General features: G+C 40.4%; 7 non-coding genes across 7 annotated transcripts; all 7 read right to left on the reverse strand.

Annotated features, from left to right (window-relative positions):
• Positions 1-4,803: 4,803 nt before the first annotated feature.
• On the reverse strand, positions 4,804-4,885 carry trnat-agu (transfer RNA threonine (anticodon AGU)). Its single transcript has one exon. It is a non-coding gene; the product is annotated as a tRNA-Thr (tRNA).
• Positions 4,886-6,448: 1,563 nt separating this feature from the next.
• On the reverse strand, positions 6,449-6,522 carry trnat-agu (transfer RNA threonine (anticodon AGU)). Its single transcript has one exon. It is a non-coding gene; the product is annotated as a tRNA-Thr (tRNA).
• Positions 6,523-8,094: 1,572 nt separating this feature from the next.
• On the reverse strand, positions 8,095-8,168 carry trnat-agu (transfer RNA threonine (anticodon AGU)). Its single transcript has one exon. It is a non-coding gene; the product is annotated as a tRNA-Thr (tRNA).
• A 1,572-nt stretch (positions 8,169-9,740) lies between these two features.
• trnat-agu (transfer RNA threonine (anticodon AGU)) lies at positions 9,741-9,814 on the reverse strand. The gene has a single exon. It is a non-coding gene; the product is annotated as a tRNA-Thr (tRNA).
• Positions 9,815-11,407: 1,593 nt separating this feature from the next.
• trnat-agu (transfer RNA threonine (anticodon AGU)) lies at positions 11,408-11,481 on the reverse strand. Its single transcript has one exon. It is a non-coding gene; the product is annotated as a tRNA-Thr (tRNA).
• Positions 11,482-13,074: 1,593 nt separating this feature from the next.
• trnat-agu (transfer RNA threonine (anticodon AGU)) lies at positions 13,075-13,148 on the reverse strand. The gene has a single exon. It is a non-coding gene; the product is annotated as a tRNA-Thr (tRNA).
• A 1,592-nt stretch (positions 13,149-14,740) lies between these two features.
• trnat-agu (transfer RNA threonine (anticodon AGU)) lies at positions 14,741-14,814 on the reverse strand. Its single transcript has one exon. It is a non-coding gene; the product is annotated as a tRNA-Thr (tRNA).
• Between the last annotated feature and the right edge of the window lie 10,172 nt (positions 14,815-24,986).

The raw sequence follows: 24,986 nt of genomic DNA on the forward strand, positions 1-24,986 counted from the left end.
CTTTTGAAACTGCAAAGATTGCTGTTATTTCTGAAAGTTATTAGATTATAGCATTCTGCAGGGAGAAGTAAACAAACAGGAAATATTTTGTGAATTTGAAGTAATTAAACATGACCACAAAACTATTGTGATACAATGCAGGACAAGACCAGGAGAGAGTTTATACATTAATTGAAAATCTAGCAGAAATTCTTGAAAGTTATCGATGCCAATTGCAATTTGGCAAACACGACGTTGTCACAGTTCATCCACTTTCCCAAAATCACCCTGCATTCTTTATTCTTTTTTCCTGTCGTTCATTGGGAACAAAAACGCCTTGAGACAAAGTTGAAGCCCAGGCAGGGACTTAAACCCATCGATCTTCAGATTAAAAGTCAGATGCTCTACCGACTGCGCTTCCAGGGCCCATTCCAAACGCAGTCTGATAGCTCACTTCAAAGTCTCATATTGTATATTTTGAATTTCCTTCAATGGTAATTCAGCCTCACCAGCACATTTCACTCGCAAGCAGACTGGCAGCCTCCCTTTGGCTTCCTTTCTCAAATTCTTCAGCTTGTACTCACTTTTTACCAGTGACTTGTGATGTGACAACTGTTTACCCAGGGACCTGCACTGGGACTTCAAGACTTTGAAGATTACGTTTAGCTCGGTGAGATATGAGTGGGAGGCTACAGAGACAAAGATTGTATTTTGAGAGAGGGAATAAAAGGTATCATCTGGTGTTTGTTATGGCAGAGTGTGAATGTAAATAAATTCATCTAGTAAACTAGTAAATTATGCAAATCGCAAAGTTTCAGGATAAAAATAGATCTGTCAGCACCACATCATCATGGAAAATAACCCCATCCTTTATCCCGCCCGAGTCGTTCTTGCAAACGTGCAGCAACATAAATCGTTCAATATAAAAGCAAATTACTGCGGATGTAAAATCTGAAAGAAAATCAGGAAATGATGGAAAATCTCAGCGGGTCTGGCACCACCTGTGAAGAGAGAACCGAGTTAACATTTCGAGTCCGGGTCACTCTTCGACACAGTAAATCAATTAATCATTCAATCGTTGCTCACAGATGTCGCTAAAAAACATTCAAAATGTTCCTTCAGGATTACCGGAGGTAAATCCTGTCATGCATTCAAAGAAAATACTGCGGATGTTGCGAATCTGCATGAGAAGCTAAACATGATAGGATTGAAGCTCAAAAATTCAGAGGATATATGTGGAGCCAGTACCCAGCGTTTCAAATCCGTGTGATCCTTAATCAGAGCTGAAGTGAGGAGTAAATGCAATGGAGTCGATGAGATGGAGTAGATGAGAAAATGGAAGATGCGTGAAAAATGGAGCTATGAAAGGTTTGACATAAGAGTCGGGAGGGCATCTTAAAGGTTAGTGCCATGGAGATTTTGCCAATAAACTCTGCATTCACTATTAAATTGGAAGCTTTTCATAACAGGTTCCTTGTTTTGACGTAAAGGTATAAAGGCACTGCTGAGATTTGAACTCAAGATCCCCTGTTTACTAGACAGGCGCTTTAACCATTTAACCCACAGCGCCTACTTGCACACCAGCTCTGCAAGTTTGGAGCAGATTTCCATTATTTTGATTACCGCTCAGTATTGTTGATTTCTCATGCTGACTTTGAGAGTGCAAATTTCATCGGCACTGGACTTTTGAAACTGCAAAAATTGCAGTTATTTCTGAAAGTTATTAGATTATAGCATTCTGCAGGGAGAAGTAAACAAACAGGAAATATTTTGTGAATTGGAAGTAATTAAACATGACCACAAAACTACAGTGGTATAATGCAGGACAAGACCAGGAGAGAGTTTTTACATTAACTGAAAATCTAGCAGAAACTCTTGAAAGTTGTCGACGGCAATTGCAATTCGGCAAACACGACGTTGTCACGGTTCAGCCACTTTCCCAAAATCACCCTGCATTCTTTATTTTTTTTTCCTGTCGTTCATTGGGAACAAAAACGCCTTGAGACAAACTTGAAGCCCAGGCAGGGACTTAAACCCATCGACCTTCAGATTAAAAGTCAGATGCTCTACCGACTGCGCTTCCAGGGCCCATTCCAAACACAGTCTTATAGCTCACTTCAATGTCTCATATTGTACATATTGAATTTCCTTCAATGGTAATTCAGCCTCACCAGCACATTTCCCTCGCAAGCAGACCGGCAGCCTCCCTTTGGCTTCCTTTCTCAAATTCTTCAGCTTGTACTCGCTTTTTACCAGTGACTTGTGATCTGACAACTGTTTATCCAGGGACCTGCACTGGGACTTCAAGACTTTGAAGATTACGTTTAGTTCGGTGAGATCTGAGTGGGAGGCTACAGAGACAAAGATTGTATTTTGAGAGAGGGAATAAAAGGTATCATCTGGTGTTTGTTATGGAAGAGTGTGAACGTAAATAAATTCATCTAGTAAATTAGCAAATTATGCAAATCGCAAAGTTTCAGGATAAAAATAGATCTGTCAGCACCACATCATCATGGAAAATAACCCCATCCTTTATCCCGCCCGAGTCGTTCTTGCAAACGTGCAGCAACATAAATCGTTCAATATAAAAGCAAATTACTGCGGATTTAAAATCTGAAAGAAAATCAGGAAATGATGGAAAATCTCAGCGGGCCTGGCACCACCTGTGAAGAGAGAACCGAGTTAACATTTCGAGTCCGGGTCACTCTTCGTCACAGTAAATCAATTAATCATTCAATCGTTGCTCACAGATGTCGCTAAAAAACATTCAAAATGTTCCTTCAGGATTACCGGAGGTAAATCCTGTCATGCATTCAAAGAAAATACTGCGGATGTTGCGAATCTGCATGAGAAGCTAAACATGATAGGATTGAAGCTCAAAAATTCAGAGGATATATGTGGAGCCAGACCCAGCGTTTCAAATCCGTGTAATCCTTAATCAGAGCTGAAGTGAGGAGTAAATGCAATGGAGTCGATGAGATGGAGTTAGATGAGAAAATGGAAGTAGCGTGGAAAATGGAGCTATGAAAGGTTTGACATAAGAGTAGGGAGAGCATATTCAAGGTTAGTGCCATGGAGATGTTGCCAATAAACTCTGCATTCACCATTAAATTGGGAGCTTTTCATAACAGGTTACTTGTTTTGACGTAAAGGTATAAAGGCACTGCTGAGATTTGAACTCATGATCCCCTGTTTACTAGCCTGTTTACTAGACAGGCGCTTTAACCATCTAAGCCACAGCACCTACTTGCACACCAGCTCTGCAAGTTTGGAGCAGATTTCCATTATTTTGATTACCGCTCAGTATTGTTGATTTCTCATGCTGACTTTGAGAGTGCAAATTTCATTGGCACTGGACTTTTGAAACTGCAAAAATTGCAGTTATTTCTGAAAGTTATTAGATTATAGCAGGGACTAGTAAACAAACAGGAAATATTTTGTGAATTGGAAGTAATTCAACATGACCACAAAACTATAGTGGTATAATGCAGGACAAGACCAGGAGAGAGTTTTTACATTAACTGAAAATCTAGCAGAAATTGTTGAAAGTTGTCGACGGCAATTGCAATTTGGCAAACACGACGTTGTCACGGTTCATCCACTTTCCCAAAATCACCCTGCATTCTTTATTCTTTTTTCCTGTCGTTCAATGGGAACAAAAACACCTTGAGACAAAGTTGAAGCCCAGGCAGGGACTGAAACCCATCGATCTTCAGATTAAAAGTCAGATGCTCTACCGACTTTGCTTCCAGGGCCCATTCCAAACGCAGTCTTATAGCTCACTTCAAAGTCTCATATTGTATATTTTGAATTTCCTTCAATGGTAATTCAGCCTCACCAGCACATTTCTCTCGCAAGCAGACCGGCAGCCTCCCTTTGGCTTCCTTTCTCAAATTCTTCAGCTTGTTCTCGCTTTTTGCCAGTGACTTGTGATGTGACAACTGTTTACCCAGGGACCTGCACTGGGACTTCAAGACTTTAAAGATTACGTTTAGTTCGGTGAGATCTGAGTGGGAAGCTACAGAGACAAAGATTGTATTTTGAGAGAGGGAATAAAAGGTATCATCTGGTGTTTGTTGTGGCAGTGTGTGAACGTAAATAAATTCATCTAGTAAACTAGCAAATTATGCAAATCGCAAAGTTTCAGGATATAAATAGATCTGTCAGCACCACATCATCATGGAAAATAACCCCATCCTTTATCCCGCCCGAGTCGTTCTTGCAAACGTGCAGCAACATAAATCGATCAATATAAAAGCAAATTACTGCGGATGTAAAATCTGAAAGAAAATCAGGAAATAATGGAAAATCTCAGCGGGTCTGGCACCATGTGTGAAGAGAGAACCGAGTTAACATTTCGAGTCCGGGTCAATCTTCGTCACAGTAAATCAATTAATCATTCAATCATTGCTCACAGATGTCGCTAAAAAACATTCAAAATGTTCCTTCAGGATTACCGGAGGTAAATCCTGTCATGCATTCAAACAAAATACTGCGGATGTTGCGAATCTGCATGAGAAGCTAAACATGATCGAATTGAAGCTAAAAAATTGAGAGGATATATGTGGAGCCAGACACAGCGTTTCAAATCCGTGTGATCCTTAATCAGAGCTGAAGTGAGGAGTAAATGCAATGGAGTAGATGAAATGGAGTAGATGAGAAAATGGAAGTTGCGTGAAAAATGGAGCTATGAAAGGTTTGACATAAGAGTCGGGAGGGCATCTTAAATGTTAGTGCCATGGAGATTTTGCCAATAAACTCTGCATTCACCATTAAATTGGGAGCTTTTCATAACAGATTCCTTGTTTTGACGTAAAGGTATAAATGCACTGCTGAGATTTGAACTCAGGATCTCCTGTTTACTAGACAGGCGCTTTAACCATCTAAGCCACAGCACCTACTTGCACACCAGCTCTGCAAGTTTGGAGCAGATTTCCATTATTTTGATTACCGCTCAGTATTGTTGATTTCTCATGCTGACTTTGAGAGTGCAAATTTCATTGGCACTGGACTTTTGAAACTGCAAAAATTGCTGTTATTTCTGAAAGTTATTAGATTATAGCATTCTGCAGGGAAAAGTAAACAAACAGGAAATATTTTGTGAATTTGAAGTAATTAAACATGACCACAAAACTATTGTTATACAATGCAGGACAAGACCAGGAGAGAGTTTATACATTAACTGAAAATTTAGCAGAAATTCTTTAAAGTTGTCGACGCCAATTGCAATTTAGCAAACACGACTTTGTCACAGTTCATCCACTTTCCCAAAATCACCCTGCATTCTTTATTCTTTTTTCCTGTCGTTCATTGGGAACAAAAACGCCTTGAGACAAAGTTGAAGCCCAGGCAGGGACTTAACCCATCGATCTTCAGATTAAAAGTCAGATGCTCTACCGACTGCGCTTCCAAGGCCCATTCCAAACGCAGTCTTATAGCTCACTTCAAAGTCTCATATTGTATATTTTGAATTTCCTTCAATGGTAATTCAGCCTCACCAGCACATTTCCCTCGCAAGCAGACTGGCAGCCTCCCTTTGGCTTCCTTTCTCAAATTCTTCAGCTTGTTCTCGCTTTTTACCAGTGACTTGTGATTTGACAACTGTTTACCCAGGGACCTGCACTGGGACTTCAAGACTTTGAAGATTACGTTTAGTTCGGTGAGATCTGAGTGGGAAGCTACAGAGACAAAGATTGTATTTTGAGAGAGGGAATAAAAGGTATCATCTGGTGTTTGTTGTGGCAGTGCGTGAACGTAAATAAATTCATCTAGTAAACTAGCGAATTATGCAAATCGCAAAGTTTCAGGATATAAATAGATCTGTCAGCACCACATCATCATGGAAAATAACCCCATCCTTTATACCGCCCGAGTCGTTCTTGCAAACGTGCAGCAACATAAATCGTTCAATATAAAAGCAAATTACTGCGGATGTAAAATCTGAAAGAAAAACAGGAAATGATGGAAAATCTCAGCGGGTCTGGCACCACCTGTGAAGAGAGAACCGAGTTAACATTTCGAGTCCGGGTCACTCTTCGTCCCAGTAAATCAATTAATCATTCAATCGTTGCTCACAGATGTCGCTAAAAAACATTCAAAATGTTCCTTCAGGATTACCGGAGGTAAATCCTGTCATGCATTCAAAGAAAATACTGCGGATGTTGCAAATCTGCATGAGAAGCTAAACATGATAGGATTGAAGCTCAAAAATTCAGAGGATATATGTGGAGCCAGACACAGAGTTAACATTTCAAATCCGTGTGATCCTTAATCAGAGCTGAAGTGAGGAGTAAATGCAATGGAGTAGATGAGATGGAGTAGATGAGAAAATGGAAGTTGCGTGAAAAATGGAGCTATGAAAGGTTTGACATAAGAGTAGGGAGAGCATCTTCAAGGGTAGTGCCATGGAGATGTTGCCAATAAACTCTGCATTCACCATTAAATTGGGAGCTTTTCACAACAGGTATAAAGGCACTGCTGAGATTTGAACTCAGGATCTCCTATTTACTGGACAGGCGCTTTAACCATCTAAGCCACAGCGCCTACTTGCACACCAGCTCTGCAAGTTTGGAGCAGATTTCCATCATTTTGATTACCGCTCAGTATTGTTGATTTCTCATGCTGACTTTGAGAGTGCAAATTTAATTGGCACTGGACTTTTGAAACTGCAAAAATTGCTGTTATTTCTGAAAGTTATTAGATTATAGCATTCTGCAGGGAGAAGTTAACAAACAGGAAATATTTTGTGAATTGGAAGTAATTAAACATGACCACAAAACTATTGTGATACAATGCAGGACAAGACCAGGAGAGAGTTTTTACATTAACTGAAAATCTAGCAAAAATTCTTGAAAGTTGACGACGGCAATTGCAATTTGGCAAACACGACGTTGTCACGGTTCATCCACTTTCCCAAAATCACCCTGCATTCTTTATTCTTTTTTCCTGTCGTTCATTGGGAACAAAAACACCTTGAGACAAAGTTGAAGCCCAGGCAGAGACTGAAACCCATCGATCTTCAGATTAAAAGTCAGATGCTCTACCGACTTTGCTTCTAGGGCCCATTCCAAACGCAGTCTTATAGCTCACTTCAAAGTCTCATATTGTATATTTTGAATTTCCTTCAATGGTAATTCAGCCTCACCAGCACATTTCTCTCGCAAGCAGACCGGCAGCCTCCCTTTGGCTTCCTTTCTCAAATTCTTCAGCTTGTTCTCGCTTTTTACCAGTGACTTGTGATTTGACAACTGTTTACCCAGGGACCTGCACTGGGACTTCAAGACTTTGAAGATTACGTTTAGTTCGGTGAGATCTGAGTGGGAAGCTACAGAGACAAAGATTGTATTTTGAGAGAGGGAATAAAAGGTATCATCTGGTGTTTGTTGTGGCAGTGCGTGAACGTAAATAAATTCATCTAGTAAACTAGCGAATTATGCAAATCGCAAAGTTTCAGGATATAAATAGATCTGTCAGCACCACATCATCATGGAAAATAACCCCATCCTTTATACCGCCCGAGTCGTTCTTGCAAACGTGCAGCAACATAAATCGTTCAATATAAAAGCAAATTACTGCGGATGTAAAATCTGAAAGAAAAACAGGAAATGATGGAAAATCTCAGCGGGTCTGGCACCACCTGTGAAGAGAGAACCGAGTTAACATTTCGAGTCCGGGTCACTCTTCGTCACAGTAAATCAATTAATCATTCAATCGTTGCTCACAGATGTCGCTAAAAAACATTCAAAATGTTCCTTCAGGATTACCGGAGGTAAATCCTGTCATGCATTCAAAGAAAATACTGCGGATGTTGCAAATCTGCATGAGAAGCTAAACATGATAGGATTGAAGCTCAAAAATTCAGAGGATATATGTGGAGCCAGACACAGAGTTAACATTTCAAATCCGTGTGATCCTTAATCAGAGCTGAAGTGAGGAGTAAATGCAATGGAGTAGATGAGATGGAGTAGATGAGAAAATGGAAGTTGCGTGAAAAATGGAGCTATGAAAGGTTTGACATAAGAGTAGGGAGAGCATCTTCAAGGGTAGTGCCATGGAGAAGTTGTCAATAAACTCTGCATTCACCATTACATTGGGAGCTTTTCACAACAGGTATAAAGGCACTGCTGAGATTTGAACTCAGGATCTCCTATTTACTAGACAGGCGCTTTAACCATCTAAGCCACAGCGCCTACTTGCACACCAGCTCTGCAAGTTTGGAGCAGATTTCCATCATTTTGATTACCGCTCAGTATTGTTGATTTCTCATGCTGACTTTGAGAGTGCAAATTTAATTGGCACTGGACTTTTGAAACTGCAAAAATTGCTGTTATTTCTGAAAGTTATTAGATTATAGCATTCTGCAGGGAGAAGTTAACAAACAGGAAATATTTTGTGAATTGGAAGTAATTAAACATGACCACAAAACTATTGTGATACAATGCAGGACAAGACCAGGAGAGAGTTTTTACATTAACTGAAAATCTAGCAAAAATTCTTGAAAGTTGACGACGGCAATTGCAATTTGGCAAACACGACGTTGTCACGGTTCATCCACTTTCCCAAAATCACCCTGCATTCTTTATTCTTTTTTCCTGTCGTTCATTGGGAACAAAAACACCTTGAGACAAAGTTGAAGCCCAGGCAGAGACTGAAACCCATCGATCTTCAGATTAAAATTCAGATGCTCTACCGACTTTGCTTCTAGGGCCCATTCCAAACGCAGTCTTATAGCTCACTTCAAAGTCTCATATTGTATATTTTGAATTTCCTTCAATGGTAATTCAGCCTCACCAGCACATTTCTCTCGCAAGCAGACCGGCAGCCTCCCTTTGGCTTCCTTTCTCAAATTCTTCAGCTTGTTCTCGCTTTTTACCAGTGACTTGTGATTTGACAACTGTTTACCCAGGGACCTGCACTGGGACTTCAAGACTTTGAAGATTACGTTTAGTTCGGTGAGATCTGAGTGGGAAGCTACAGAGACAAAGATTGTATTTTGAGAGAGGGAATAAAAGGTATCATCTGGTGTTTGTTGTGGCAGTGCGTGAACGTAAATAAATTCATCTAGTAAACTAGCGAATTATGCAAATCGCAAAGTTTCAGGATATAAATAGATCTGTCAGCACCACATCATCATGGAAAATAACCCCATCCTTTATACCGCCCGAGTCGTTCTTGCAAACGTGCAGCAACATAAATCGTTCAATATAAAAGCAAATTACTGCGGATGTAAAATCTGAAAGAAAAACAGGAAATGATGGAAAATCTCAGCGGGTCTGGCACCACCTGTGAAGAGAGAACCGAGTTAACATTTCGAGTCCGGGTCACTCTTCGTCACAGTAAATCAATTAATCATTCAATCGTTGCTCACAGATGTCGCTAAAAAACATTCAAAATGTTCCTTCAGGATTACCGGAGGTAAATCCTGTCATGCATTCAAAGAAAATACTGCGGATGTTGCAAATCTGCATGAGAAGCTAAACATGATAGGATTGAAGCTCAAAAATTCAGAGGATATATGTGGAGCCAGACACAGAGTTAACATTTCAAATCCGTGTGATCCTTAATCAGAGCTGAAGTGAGGAGTAAATGCAATGGAGTAGATGAGATGGAGTAGATGAGAAAATGGAAGTTGCGTGAAAAATGGAGCTATGAAAGGTTTGACATAAGAGTAGGGAGAGCATCTTCAAGGGTAGTGCCATGGAGAAGTTGTCAATAAACTCTGCATTCACCATTACATTGGGAGCTTTTCTCAACAGGTATAAAGGCACTGCTGAGATTTGAACTCAGGATCTCCTGTTTACTAGACAGGCGCTTTAACCATCTAAGCCACAGCGCCTACTTGCACAGCAGCTCTGCAAGTTTGGAGCAGATTTCCATTATTTTGATTACCGCTCAGTATTGTTGATTTCTCATGCTGACTTTGAGAGTGCAAATTTAATTGGCACTGGACTTTTGAAACTGCAAAAATTGCTGTTATTTCTGAAAGTTATTAGATTATAGCATTCTGCAGGGAGAAGTTAACAAACAGGAAATATTTTGTGAATTGGAAGTAATTAAACATGACCACAAAACTATTGTGATACAATGCAGGACAAGACCAGGAGAGAGTTTTTACATTAACTGAAAATCTAGCAAAAATTCTTGAAAGTTGTCGACGGCAATTGCAATTTGGCAAACACGACGTTGTCACGGTTCATCCACTTTCCCAAAATCACCCTGCATTCTTTATTCTTTTTTCCTGTCGTTCATTGGGAACAAAAACACCTTGAGACAAAGTTGAAGCCCAGGCAGGGACTGAAACCCATCGATCTTCAGATTAAAAGTCAGATGCTCTACCGACTTTGCTTCCAGGGCCCATTCCAAACGCAGTCTTATAGCTCACTTCAAAGTCTCATATTGTATATTTTGAATTTCCTTCAATGGTAATTCAGCCTCACCAGCACATTTCCCTCGCAAGCAGACCGGCAGCCTCCCTTTGGCTTCCTTTCTCAAATTCTTCAGCTTGTTCTCGCTTTTTGCCAGTGACTTGTGATGTGACAACTGTTTACCCAGGGACCTGCACTGGGACTTCAGGACTTTGAAGATTACGTTTAGTTCGGTGAGATCTGAGTGGGAAGCTACAGAGACAAAGATTGTATTTTGAGAGAGGGAATAAAAGGTATCATCTGGTGTTTGTTGTGGCAGTGTGTGAACGTAAATAAATTCATCTAGTAAACTAGCAAATTATGCAAATCGCAAAGTTTCAGGATATAAATAGATCTGTCAGCACCACATCATCATGGAAAATAACCCCATCCTTTATCCCGCCCGAGTCCTTCTTGCAAACGTGCAGCAACATAAATCGATCAATATAAAAGCAAATTACTGCGGATGTAAAATCTGAAAGAAAATCAGGAAATGATGGAAAATCTCAGCGGGTCTGGCACCATGTGTGAAGAGAGAACCGAGTTAACATTTCGAGTCCGGGTCACTCTTCGTCACAGTAAATCAATTAATCATTCAATCATTGCTCACAGATGTCGCTAAAAAACATTCAAAATGTTCCTTCAGGATTACCGGAGGTAAATCCTGTCATGCATTCAAAGAAAATACTGCGGATGTTGCGAATCTGCATGAGAAGCTAAACATGATCGAATTGAAGCTCAAAAATTGAGAGGATATATGTGGAGCCAGACACAGAGTTAACATTTCAAATCCGTGTGATCCTTAATCAGAGCTGAAGTGAGGAGTAAATGCAATGGAGTAGATGAAATGGAGTAGATGAGAAAATGGAAGTTGCGTGAAAAATGGAGCTATGAAAGGTTTGACATAAGAGTAGGGAGAGCATCTTCAAGGGTATTGCCATGGAGATGTTGCCAATAAACTATGCATTCACCATTAAATTGGGAGCTTTTCACAACAGGTGACTTGTTTTGACGTTAAGGTATAAAGGCACTGCTGAGATTTGAACTCAGTATCTCCTGTTTACTAGACAGGCGCTTTAACCATCTAAGCCACAGCACCTACTTGCACACCAGCTCTGCAAGTTTGGAGCAGATTTCCATTATTTTGATTACCGCTCAGTATTGTTGAATTCTCATACTGACTTTGAGAGTGCAAATTTCATTGGCACTGGACTTTTGAAACTGCAAAAATTGCTGTTATTTCTGAAAGTTATTAGATTATCGCATTCTGCAGGGAAAAGTCAACAAACAGGAAATATGTTGTGAATTTGAAGTAATTAAACATGACCACAAAACTATTGTGATACAATGCAGGACAAGACCAGGAGAGAGTTTATACATGAACTGAAAATCGAGCAGAAATTCTTGAAAGTTGTCGACGCCAATTGCAATTTGGCAAACACGACGTTGTCACGGTTCATCCACTTTCCCAAAATCACCCTGCATTCTTTATTCTTTTTTCCTGTCGTTCATTGGGAACAAAAACGGCTAGAGACAAAGTTGAAGCCCAGGCAGGGACTTAAACCCATCGATCTTCAGATTAAAAGTCAGATGCTCTACCGACTGCGCTTCCAGGGCCCATTCCAAACGCAGTCTTATAGCTCACTTCAAAGTCTCATATTGTATATTTTGAATTTCTTTCAATGGTAATTCAGCCTCACCAGCACATTTCCCTCGCAAGCAGACCGGCAGCCTCCCTTTGGCTTCCTTTCTCAAATTCTTCAGCTTGTTCTCGCTTTTTGCCAGTGACTTGTGATGTGACAACTGTTTACCCAGGGACCTGCACTGGGACTTCAAGACTTTGAAGATTACGTTTAGTTCGGTGACATCTGAGTGGGAAGCTACAGAGACAAAGATTGTATTTTGAGAGAGGGAATAAAAGGTATCATCTGGTGTTTGTTGTGGCAGTGTGTGAACGTAAATAAATTCATCTTGTAAACTAGCAAATTATGCAAATCGCAAAGTTTCAGGATATAAATAGATCTGTCAGCACCACATCATCATGGAAAATAACCCCATCCTTTATCCCGCCCGAGTCGTTCTTGCAAACGTGCAGCAACATAAATCGTTCAATATAAAAGCAAATTACTTTGGATGTAAAATCTGAAAGAAAAACAGGAAATGATGGAAAATCTCAGCGGGTCTGGCACCACCTGTGAAGAGAGAACCGAGTTAACATTTCGAGTCCGGGTCACTCTTCGTCCCAGTAAATCAATTAATCATTCAATCGTTGCTCACAGATGTCGCTAAAAAACATTCAAAATGTTCCTTCAGGATTACCGGAGGTAAATCCTGTCATGCATTCAAAGAAAATACTGCGGATGTTGCAAATCTGCATGAGAAGCTAAACATGATAGGATTGAAGCTCAAAAATTCAGAGGATATATGTGGAGCCAGACACAGAGTTAACATTTCAAATCCGTGTGATCCTTAATCAGAGCTGAAGTGAGGAGTAAATGCAATGGAGTAGATGAGATGGAATAGATGAGAAAATGGAAGTTGCGTGAAAAATGGAGCGATGAAAGGTTTGACATTAGAGTAGGGAGGGCATCTTCAAGGTAAGTGCCATGGAGATTTTGCCAATAAACTCGGCATTCACCATTAAATTGGGAACTTTTCACAACAGGCGACTTGTTTTGACGTAAAGGTATAAACGCACTGCTGAGATTTGAACTCAGGATCTCCTGTTTACTAGACAGGCGCTTTAACCATCCAAGCCACAGCGCCTACTTGCACACCAGCTCTGCAAGTTTGGAGCAGTTTTCCATTATTTTGATTACCGCTCAGTATTGTTGATTTCTCATACTGACTTTGAGAGTGCAAATTTCATCGGCACTGGACTTTTGAAACTGCAAAAATTGCAGTTATTTCTGAAAGTTATTAGATTATAGCATTCTGCAGACAGAAGTAAACAAACAGGAAATATTTTGAGAATTTGAAGTAATTAAACATGACCACAAAACTACAGTGGTATAATGCAGGACAAGACCAGGAGAGAGTTTTTACATTAACTGAAAATCTAGCAGAAATTCTTGAAAGTTGTCGACGGCAATTGCAATTTGGCAAACACGACGTTGTCACGGTTCATCCACTTTCCCAAAATCACCCTGCATTCTTTTTTTTTTTTTCCTGTCGTTCATTGGGAACAAAAACGCCTTGAGACAAAGTTGAAGCCCAGGCAGGGACTTAAACCCATCGACCTTCAGATTAAAAGTCAGATGCTCTACCGACTGCGCTTCCAGGGCCCATTCCAAACACAGTCTTATAGCTCACTTCAATGTTTCATATTGTATATTTTGAATTTCCTTCAATGGTAATTCAGCCTCACCAGCACATTTCCCTCGCAAGCAGACCGGCAGCCTCCCTTTGGCTTCCTTTCTCAAATTCTTCAGCTTGTACTCGCTTTTGACCAGTAACTTGTGATGTGACAACTGTTTACCCAGGGTCCTGCACTGGGACTTCAAGACTTTGAAGATTACGTTTAGTTCGGTGAGATCTGAGTGGGAAGCTACAGAGACAAAGATTGTATTTTGAGAGAGGGAATAAAAGATATAATCTGGTGCTTGTTGTGGCAGTGTGTGAACGTAAAAAAATTCATCTAGTAAACTAGCAAATTATGCAAATCGCAAAGTTTCAGGATATAAATAGATCTGTCAGCACCACATTATCATGGAAAATAACCCCATCCTTTATACCGCCCGAGTCGTTCTTGCAAACGTGCAGCAACATAAATCATTCAATATAAAAGCAAATTACTGCGGATGTAAAATCTGAAAGAAAAACAGGAAATGATGGAAAATCTCAGCGGGTCTGGCACCACCTGTGAAGAGAGAACCGAGTTACCATTTCGAGTCCGGGTCACTCTTCGTCCCAGTAAATCAATTAATCATTCAATCGTTGCCCACAGATGTCGCTAAAAAACATTCAAAAAGTTCCTTCAGGATTACCGGAGGTAAATCCTGTCATGCATTCAAAGAAAATACCGCAGATGGTGTGAATCTGCATGAGAAGCTAAACATGATAGGATTGAGCTCAAAAATTCAGAGGATATATGTGGAGCCAGACACAGCGTTAACATTTCAAATCCGTGTGATCCTTAATCAGAGCTGAAGTGAGGAGTAAATGCAATGGAGTAGATGAGATGGAGTAGATGAGGAAATGGAAGTTGCGTGAAAACTGGAGCCGTGAAAGGTTTGACATAGGAGTAGGGAGGGCATCTTCAAAGTTAGTGCCATGGAGATTTTGCCAATAAACTCTGCATTCACCATTAAATTGGGAGCTTTTCATAACAGGTTACTTGTTTTGACATAAAGGCATAAAGGCACTGCTGAGATTTGAACTCAGGATAGCCTGTTTACTAGACAGGCACTTTAACCATCTAAGCCACAGCACCTACTTGCAGACCAGCTCTGCAAGTTTGGAGCAGATTTCCATTATTTTGATTACCGCTCAGTGTTGTTGATTTCTCATATAACATAGAACATAGAACAATACAGCGCAGTACAGGCCCTTTGGCCCACGATGTTGCACCGAAACAAAAGCCATCTAACCTACACTATGCCATTATCATCCATATGTTTATCCAATAAACTTTTAAATGCCGTCAATGTTGGCGAGTTCACTACTGTAGCAGGTAGGGCATTCCACGGCCTCACTACTCTTTGCGTAAAGAACCTACCTCTGACCTCTGTCCTATATCTATTACCCCTCAGTTTAAAGTCATGTCCCCTCGTGCCAGCCATATCCATCCGCGGGAGAAGGCTCTCACTGTCCACCCTATCCAACCCCCTGATCATTTTGTATGCCTCTATTAAGTCTCCTCTTAACCTTCTTCTCTCCAACGAAAACAACCTCAAGTCCATCAGCCTTTCCTCATAAGATTTTCCCTCCATACCAGGCAACATCCTGGTAAATCTCCTCTGCACCCGCTCCAAAACCTCCACGTCCTTCCTATAACTGTACGCAATACTCCAAATGCGGCCGTACCAGAGTTCTGTACAGCTGCAACATGACCTCCCGTCTCCGGAACTCAATCCCTCTACCAATAAAGGCCAACACTCCATAGGCCTTCTTCACAACCCTATCAACCTGGGTGGCAACTTTCAGGGATCTATGTACATGGACACCTGGATCCCTCTTCTCATCCACACTTTCGAGAACTTTACCATTAGCCAAATATTCCGCATTCCTGTTATTCCTTCCAAAGTGAATCACCTCACACTTCTCTACATTAAACTCCATTTGCCACCTCTGCAGCTTATCTATATCCCTCTGTAACCTGCCACATCCTTCAAGAACGATTTGGGCGGGATAAAGGATGGGGCGTTTTCCATGAAGATGTGGCATTGACAGATCTATTGACACCAAGAATCTTTCGAATTTGCATAATTTGCTACTTTACTAGATGAGCTTACTTGCGTTCACACTCTGCCACAACAAACAACAGATGACACGCTTTATTACCTCTCTCAAAATACAATCTGTACCTCTGCAGCTTCCCACTGATATCTCAGCGAACTAAACGTAATCTTCAATGTCTTGAAGTCCCAGTGCATGTCCCTGGGTAACTACAGTTGTCACATCACAGGTCATTAGTAAAATGTGAGTCCAAGTTTAAGAACTTGAGAAAGAAAGCCGAAGGGAGGCTGCCGGTCTGCTTGCGAGGGAAATGAGCTGGAGAGGCTGAATGACCAGTGAAGGAAATTCTAAAGATACAGTATGAGACTTTGATGTGAGCTATGCAAACATTGTAGAAATGGACCCTGGTAGCTCAGTCGATAGAGCATCAGACTTTTGATCTGAGGGTTCAGGGTTCAAGTTCCAGTCAGGATTTTGATTTTGGCTCAAGGCGTTTGCTTCCCAATGAACGGTAGGAAATAAAAATAAAGAATGCAGGATGCTTTATGGAAAGTGGAAGAACCGTGACAACATCGTGTTTGCCAAATTGCAACAGCCGTCCAGAATTTTCAAGAATTTTTGCTAGATTTTCAGTGAATGTAAAAACTCTCTCCTGGTCTTGTCCTGCATTATACCACTGTAGTTATCTGGCCATGTTTAATCACATCCCAATTCGCAAAATATTTCCTGTTTGTATACTTCATTCCTGCAGAACTGCTTTGAAATTAATAACTTTCAGAAATAACTGCAATGTTTACAGTTTCAAAAGCCCAGTGCCGATGAATATTTTAATTTGCACTCTCAAAGTCAGCAGGAGAAATCAACAATACTGATGTTTAATCAAAACAATTGAAATCTGTTCCACACTTGCAAATCTGTCTCGCAGATTGGTGCTGTGGCTTAGATGGTTAAAGTGCCTGTCTTGTACACAGGAGATCCTGAATTCAAATTTCAGCAGTACCTTTATACATTCAGGTTTAAGCATGTGGCCTGTGAAAGATGCTCCTCATTTAATGGTGAATACAGAAAATGTTGACAACATTTCTGTGGTACTGACCTTCAAGATTGCTTTCCCTTGCTTTATGTCAAACTTGATTCTAACTTCCATATCTCCCATTTTTCACGCAACTTCCATTTTCCTCATCTACTCCATTGCATGTACTCCGCGCTTCAGCTCTGAATAAGGATCACACGGATTAGAAACATTAACTTTCTGTCTGGCTCCACAGACATCCTCTAATTTCCTGAGCTTTAATCCAATCATTTTTAGTTTCTCATGCAGATTCACAACATGTGAAGTATTTTCCTTTGAATGCATGACAGGATTGACATCAGGAATTCCAGCAGGAACATTTTGAATGTTTGTCAGCGATGTCTGCGAGCAAAGATTGAATGATTAAATGATTTACTCTGATGAAGAGTGACCCAGCCTCGAAACGTTAGCTCGGTTCTCTCTTCACAGATGCTGCCAGACCCACTGAGATTTTCCATCATTTCCTGTTTTTCTTCAGATTTCACATCTGCAGTAATTTGCCTTTTTATTGGACAATATATTTTGCTGCATGTCAGCAAGAATGATTTGGGCGGGATAAAGGATGAGGCGTTTTCCATGAAGATGTGGTGTTGACAGATCTATTTACACCCTGAATCTTTGCGATTTGCATAATTTGTTACTTTACTCGATGAGCTTACTTGCGTTCACTCTCTGCCACAACAAACAACAGATGACACGCTTTATTCCCTCTCTCAAAATACAATCTGCACCTCTGCAGCTTCCCACTGATATCTCAGCGAACTAACCGTAATCTTCAATGTCTTGAAGTCCCAGTGCATGTCCCTGGGTAACAACAGTTGTCACATCACAGGTCATTAGTAAAATGTGAGTCCAAGTTTAAGAATTTGAGAAAGAAAGCCGAAGGGAGGCTGCCGGTCTGCTTGCGAGGGAATTAAGCTGGAGAGGCTGAATGACCAGTGAAGGAAATTCAAAAGATACAGTATGAGACTTTGATGTGAGCTATGCGAACATTGTAGAAATGGGCCCTGGTAGCTCAGTCGGTTGAGCATCAGACTTTTGATCTGAGGGTCCAGGGTTCAAGTTCCAGTCAGGATTTTGATTTTGGCTCAAGGCGTTTGCTTCCCAATGGACGGTAGGAAATAAAAATAAAGAATGCAGGATGCTTTATGGAAAGTGGAAGAACCGTGACAACGTCGTGTTTGCCAAATTGCAACAGCTGTCCAGAATTTTCAAGAATTTTTGCTAGATTTTCAGTGAATGTAAAAACTCTCTCCAGGTCTTATCCAGCATTATACCACTGTCGTCTTCTGGCCATGTTTAATCACTTCCCAATTCGCAAAATATTTCCTGTTTGTATACTTCTTTCCTGCAGAACTGCTTTTAAATTAATAACTTTCAGAAATAACTGCAATTTTTACAGTTTCAAAAGCCCAGTGCCGATGACTATTTTAGTTTACACTCTCAAAGTCAGCAGGAGAAATCAACAATACTGATGTTTAATCAAAACAATTGAAATCTGTACTACACTTGCAAAGTTGTTATGCAGATTGGTGCTGTGGCTTAGATGTTTAAAACACTTGTCTTGTCAACAGGAGATCCTGAATTCAAATCTCAGTAGTACTGTTATACATTCAGGTCAAAGCATATAGCCTGTGAAGAATGCTCCTTATTTAATGGTGAACACAGAAAATGTTGACAACATTTCTGTGGTACTGACCTTCAAGATTGCTTTCTCTTGCTTGATGTCAAACTTGATTCAAACTTCCATATCTCCCATTTTTCACGCAACTTCCATTTTCCTCATCTACTCCATTGCATGTAACCTCGCTTCAGCTCTGAATAAGGATCACACAGATTTGAAACATTAGCTTTGTGTATGGCTCCACAGACATCCTCAAATTTTATGATCTTTAATCCAATCATTTTTAGCTTCTCATGCACATTCACAACATGTGTAGTATTTTCCTTTGAATGCACGACAGGAATGATCTCAGGAAATCCAGTAGGAACATTTTGAATGTCTGTCAGCGATGTCTGTGAGCAAAGATTGAATGATTAAATGATTTACTCTGATGAAGAGTGACCCAGCCTCGAAACGTTAGCTCGGTTCTCTCTTCACAGATGCTGCCAGACCCACTGAGATTTTCCATCATTTCCTGTTTTTTTTCAGATTTCACATCTGCAGTAATTTGCCTTTTTATTGGACGATATATGTTGCTGCATGTCAGCAAGAACGATTTGGGCGGGATAAAGGATGGGGCGTTTTCCATGAAGATGTGGCATTGACAGATCTATTTACACCCTGAAACGTTGCGATTTGCATAATTTGCTACTTTAGTCGATGAGCTTACTTGTGTTCACTCTCTGCCACAACAAACAACAGATGACACGTTTTATTCCCTCTCTCAAAATACAATCTGTATCTCTGCAGCTTCCCACTGATATCTCAGCGAACAAAACATAATCTTCAATGTCTTGAAGTCCCAGTGCATGTCCCTGGGTAACAAAAGTTGTCACATCACAGGTCATTGGTAAAATGCGAGTCCAAGTTGAAGAATTTGAGAAAGAAAGCCGAAGGGAGGCTTCCGGTCTGCTTGCGAGGGAAATGAGCTGGAGAGGCTGAATTACCAGTGAAGGAAATTCAAAAGATACAATATGAGACTTTGAAGTGAGCTATGAGAACATTCTTATAATGGGCCCTGGTAGCTCAGTCGGTAGAGCATCAGACTTTTGATCTGAGGGTTCAGGGTTCAAGTTCCAGTCAGGATTTTGATTTTGGCTCAAGGCGTTTGCTTCCCAATGAACGGTAGGAAATAAAAATAAAGAATGCAGGATGCTTTATGGAAAGTGGAAGAACCGTGACAACATCGTGTTTGCCAAATTGCAACAGCCGTCCAGAATTTTCAAGAATTTTTGCTAGATTTTCAGTGAATGTAAAAACTCTCTCCTGGTCTTGTCCTGCATTATACCACTATAGTTTTCTGGCCATGTTTAATCACTTCCCAATTCGCAAAATATTTCCTGTTTGTATACTTCATTCCTGCAGAACTGCTTTGAAATTAATAACTTTCAGAAATAACTGCAATGTTTACAGTTTCAAAAGCCCAGTGCCGATGAATATTTTAATTTGCACTCTCAAAGTCAGCAGGAGAAATCAACAATACTGATGTTTAATCAAAACAATTGAAATCTGTTCCACACTTGCAAATCTGTCTCGCAGATTGGTGCTGTGGCTTAGATGGTTAAAGTGCCTGTCTTGTACACAGGAGATCCTGAATTCAAATTTCAGCAGTACCTTTATACATTCAGGTTTAAGCATGTGGCCTGTGAAAGATGCTCCTCATTTAATGGTGAATACAGAAAATGTTGACAACATTTCTGTGGTACTGACCTTCAAGATTGCTTTCCCTTGCTTTATGTCAAACTTGATTCTAACTTCCATATCTCCCATTTTTCACGCAACTTCCATTTTCCTCATCTACTCCATTGCATGTACTCCGCGCTTCAGCTCTGAATAAGGATCACACGGATTAGAAACATTAACTTTCTGTCTGGCTCCACAGACATCCTCTAATTTCCTGAGCTTTAATCCAATCATTTTTAGTTTCTCATGCAGATTCACAACATGTGCAGTATTTTCCTTTGAATGCATGACAGGATTGACATCAGGAATTCCAGCAGGAACATTTTGAATGTTTGTCAGCGATGTCTGCGAGCAAAGATTGAATGATTAAATGATTTACTCTGATGAAGAGTGACCCAGCCTCGAAACGTTAGCTCGGTTCTCTCTTCACAGATGCTGCCAGACCCACTGAGATTTTCCATCATTTCCTGTTTTTCTTCAGATTTCACATCTGCAGTAATTTGACTTTTTATTGGACAATATATTTTGCTGCATGTCAGCAAGAATGATTTGGGCGGGATAAAGGATGAGGCGTTTTCCATGAAGATTTGGTGTTGACAGATCTATTTACACCCTGAATCTTTGCGATTTGCATAATTTGTTGCTTTACTCGATGAGCTTACTTGCCTTCACTCTCTGCCACAACAAACAACAGATGACACGCTTTATTCCCTCTCTCAAAATACAATCTGCACCTCTGCAGCTTCCCACTGATATCTCAGCGAACTAACCGTAATCTTCAATGTCTTGAAGTCCCAGTGCATGTCCCTGGGTAACAACAGTTGTCACATCACAGGTCATTAGTAAAATGTGAGTCGAAGTTTAAGAATTTGAGAAAGAAAGCCGAAGGGAGGCTGCCGGGCTGCTTGCGAGGGAAATAAGCTGGAGAGGCTGAATGACCAGTGAAGGAAATTCAAAAGATACAGTATGAGACTTTGATGTGAGCTATGCGAACATTGTAGAAATGGGCCCTGGTAGCTCAGTTGGTAGAGCATCAGACTTTTGATCTGAGGGTCCAGGGTTCAAGTTCCAGTCAGGATTTTGATTTTGGCTCAAGGCGTTTGCTTCCCAATGAACGGTAGGAAATAAAAATAAAGAATGCAGGATGCTTTATGGAAAGTGGAAGAACCGTGACAACGTCGTGTTTGCCAAATTGCAACAGCTGTCCAGAATTTTCAAGAATTTTTGCTAGATTTTCAGTGAATGTAAAAACTCTCTCCAGGTCTTATCCAGCATTATACCACTGTCATCTTCTGGCCATGTTTAATCAGTTCCCAATTCGCAAAATATTTCCTGTTTGTATACTTTTTTCCTGCAGAACTGTTTTTAAATTAATAACTTTCAGAAATAACTGCAATTTTTACAGTTTCAAAAGCCCAGTGCCGATGAATATTTTAGTTTACACTCTCAAAGTCAGCAGGAGAAATCAACAATACTGATGTTTAATCAAAACAATTGAAATCTGTACTACACTTGCAAAGTTATCATGCAGATTGGTGCTGTGGCTTTGATGTTTAAAACACTTGTCTTGTCAACAGGAGATCCTGAATTCAAATCTCAGTAGTACTGTTATACATTCAGGTCAAAGCATGTAGCCTGTGAAGAATGCTCCTTATTTAATGGTGAACACAGAAAATGTTGACAACATTTCTGTGGTGCTGACCTTCAAGATTGCTTTCCCTTGCTTTATGTCAAACTTGATTCAAACTTCCATATCTCCCATTTTTCACGCAACTTCCATTTTCCTCATCTACTCCATTGCATGTAACCTCGCTTCAGCTCTGAATAAGGATCACACGGATTTGAAACATTAGCTTTGTGTATGGCTCCACAGACATCCTCAAATTTTATGATCTTTAATCCAATCATTTTTAGCTTCTCATGCACATTCACAACATGTGTAGTATTTTCCTTTGAATGCACGACAGGAATGATCTCAGGAAATCCAGTAGGAACATTTTGAATGTCTGTCAGCGATGTCTGTGAGCAAAGATTGAATGATTAAATGATTTACTCTGATGAAGAGTGACCCAGCCTCGAAACGTTAGCTCGGTTCTCTCTTCACAGATGCTGCCAGACTCACTGAGATTTTCCATCATTTCCTGTTTTTTTTCAGATTTCACATCTGCAGTAATTTGCCTTTTTATTGGACGATATATGTTGCTGCATGTCAGCAAGAACGATTTGGGCGGGATAAAGGATGGGGCGTTTTCCATGAAGATGTGGCATTGACAGATCTATTCACACCAAGAATCTTTCGAATTTGCATAATTTGCTACTTTACTAGATGAGCTTACTTGCGTTCACACTCTGCCACAACAAACAACAGATGACACGCTTTATTACCTCTCTCAAAATACAATCTGTACCTCTGCAGCTTCCCACTGATATCTCAGCGAACTAAACGTAATCTTCAATGTATTGAAGTCCCAGTGCATGTCCCTGGGTAACAACAGTTGTCACATCACAGGTCATTGGTACATGCGAGTCCAAGTTGAAGAATTTGAGAAAGAAAGCCGAAGGGAGGCTGCCGGTCTGCTTGCGAGGGAAATGAGCTGGAGAGGCTGAATGACCAGTGAAGGAAATTCTAAAGATACAGTATGAGACTTTGATGTGAGCTATGCGAACATTGTAGAAATGGACCCTGGTAGCTCAGTCGGTAGAGCATCAGACTTTTGATCTGAGGGTTCAGGGTTCAAGTTCCAGTCAGGATTTTGATTTTGGCTCAAGGCGTTTGCTTCCCAATGAACGGTAGGAAACAAAAATAAAGAATGCAGGATGCTTTATGGAAAGTGGAAGAACCGTGACAACATCTTGTTTGCCAAATTGCAACAGCCGTCCAGAATTTTCAAGAATTTTTGCTAGATTTTCAGTGAATGTAAAAACTCTCTCCTGCTGTAGTTATCTGGCCATGTTTAATCACATCCCAATTCGCAAAATATTTCCTGTTTGTATACTTCATTCCTGCAGAACTGCTTTGAAATTAATAACTTTCAGAAATAACTGCAATGTTTACAGTTTCAAAAGCCCAGTGCCGATGAATATTTTAATTTGCACTCTCAAAGTCAGCAGGAGAAATCAACAATACTGATGTTTAATCAAAACAATTGAAATCTGTTCCAAACTTGCAAAGCTGTCTCGCAGATTGGTGCTGTGGCTTAGATGGTTAAAGTGCCTGTCTTGTACACAGGAGATCCTGAATTCAAATTTCAGCAGTACCTTTATACATTCAGGTTTAAGCATGTAGCCTGTGAAAGATGCTTCTCATTTAATGGTGAATACAGAAAATGTTGACAACATTTCTGTGGTACTGACCTTTAAGATTGCTTTCTCTTGCTTTATGTCAAACTTGATTCAAACTTCCATATTTCCCATTTTTCACGCAACTTCCATTTTCCTCATCTCTCCTGGTCTTGTCCTGCATTATACCACTGTAGTTATCTGGCCATGTTTAATCACATCCCAATTCGCAAAATATTTCCTGTTTGTATACTTCATTCCTGCAGAACTGCTTTGAAATTAATAACTTTCAGAAATAACTGCAATGTTTACAGTTTCAAAAGCCCAGTGCCGATGAATATTTTAATTTGCACTCTCAAAGTCAGCAGGAGAAATCAACAATACTGATGTTTAATCAAAACAATTGAAATCTGTTCCACACTTGCAAAGCTGTCTCGCAGATTGGTGCTGTGGCTTAGATGGTTAAAGTGCCTGTCTTGTACACAGGAGATCCTGAATTCAAATTTCAGCAGTACCTTTATACATTCAGGTTTAAGCATGTGGCCTGTGAAAGATGCTCCTCATTTAATGGTGAATACAGAAAATGTTGACAACATTTCTGTGGTACTGACCTTCAAGATTGCTTTCCCTTGCTTTATGTCAAACTTGATTCTAACTTCCATATCTCCCATTTTTCACGCAACTTCCATTTTCCTCATCTACTCCATTGCATGTACTCCGCGCTTCAGCTCTGAATAAGGATCACACAGATTAGAAACATTAACTTTCTGTCTGGCTCCACAGACATCCTCTAATTTCCTGAGCTTTAATCCAATCATTTTTAGTTTCTCATGCAGATTCACAACATGTGCAGTATTTTCCTTTGAATGCATGACAGGATTGACATCAGGAATTCCAGCAGGAACATTTTGAATGTTTGTCAGCGATGTCTGCGAGCAAAGATTGAATGATTAAATGATTTACTCTGATGAAGAGTGACCCAGCCTCGAAACGTTAGCTCGGTTCTCTCTTCACAGATGCTGCCAGACCCACTGAGATTTTCCATCATTTCCTGTTTTTCTTCAGATTTCACATCTGCAGTAATTTGCCTTTTTATTGGACAATATATTTTGCTGCATGTCAGCAAGAATGATTTGGGCGGGATAAAGGATGAGGCGTTTTCCATGAAGATGTGGTGTTGACAGATCTATTTACACCCTGAATCTTTGCGATTTGCATAATTTGTTACTTTACTCGATGAGCTTACTTGCGTTCACTCTCTGCCACAACAAACAACAGATGACACGCTTTATTCCCTCTCTCAAAATACAATCTGCACCTCTGCAGCTTCCCACTGATATCTCAGCGAACTAACCGTAATCTTCAATGTCTTGAAGTCCCAGTGCATGTCCCTGGGTAACAACAGTTGTCACATCACAGGTCATTGGTAAAATGCGAGTCCAAGTTGAAGAATTTGAGAAAGAAAGCCGAAGGGAGGCTGCCGGTCTGCTTGCAAGGGAAATGAGCTGGA

This window comes from Scyliorhinus torazame, chromosome 4 (genome assembly GCF_047496885.1).
Source record: "Scyliorhinus torazame isolate Kashiwa2021f chromosome 4, sScyTor2.1, whole genome shotgun sequence".
Lineage (NCBI taxonomy): Eukaryota > Metazoa > Chordata > Chondrichthyes > Carcharhiniformes > Scyliorhinidae > Scyliorhinus > Scyliorhinus torazame.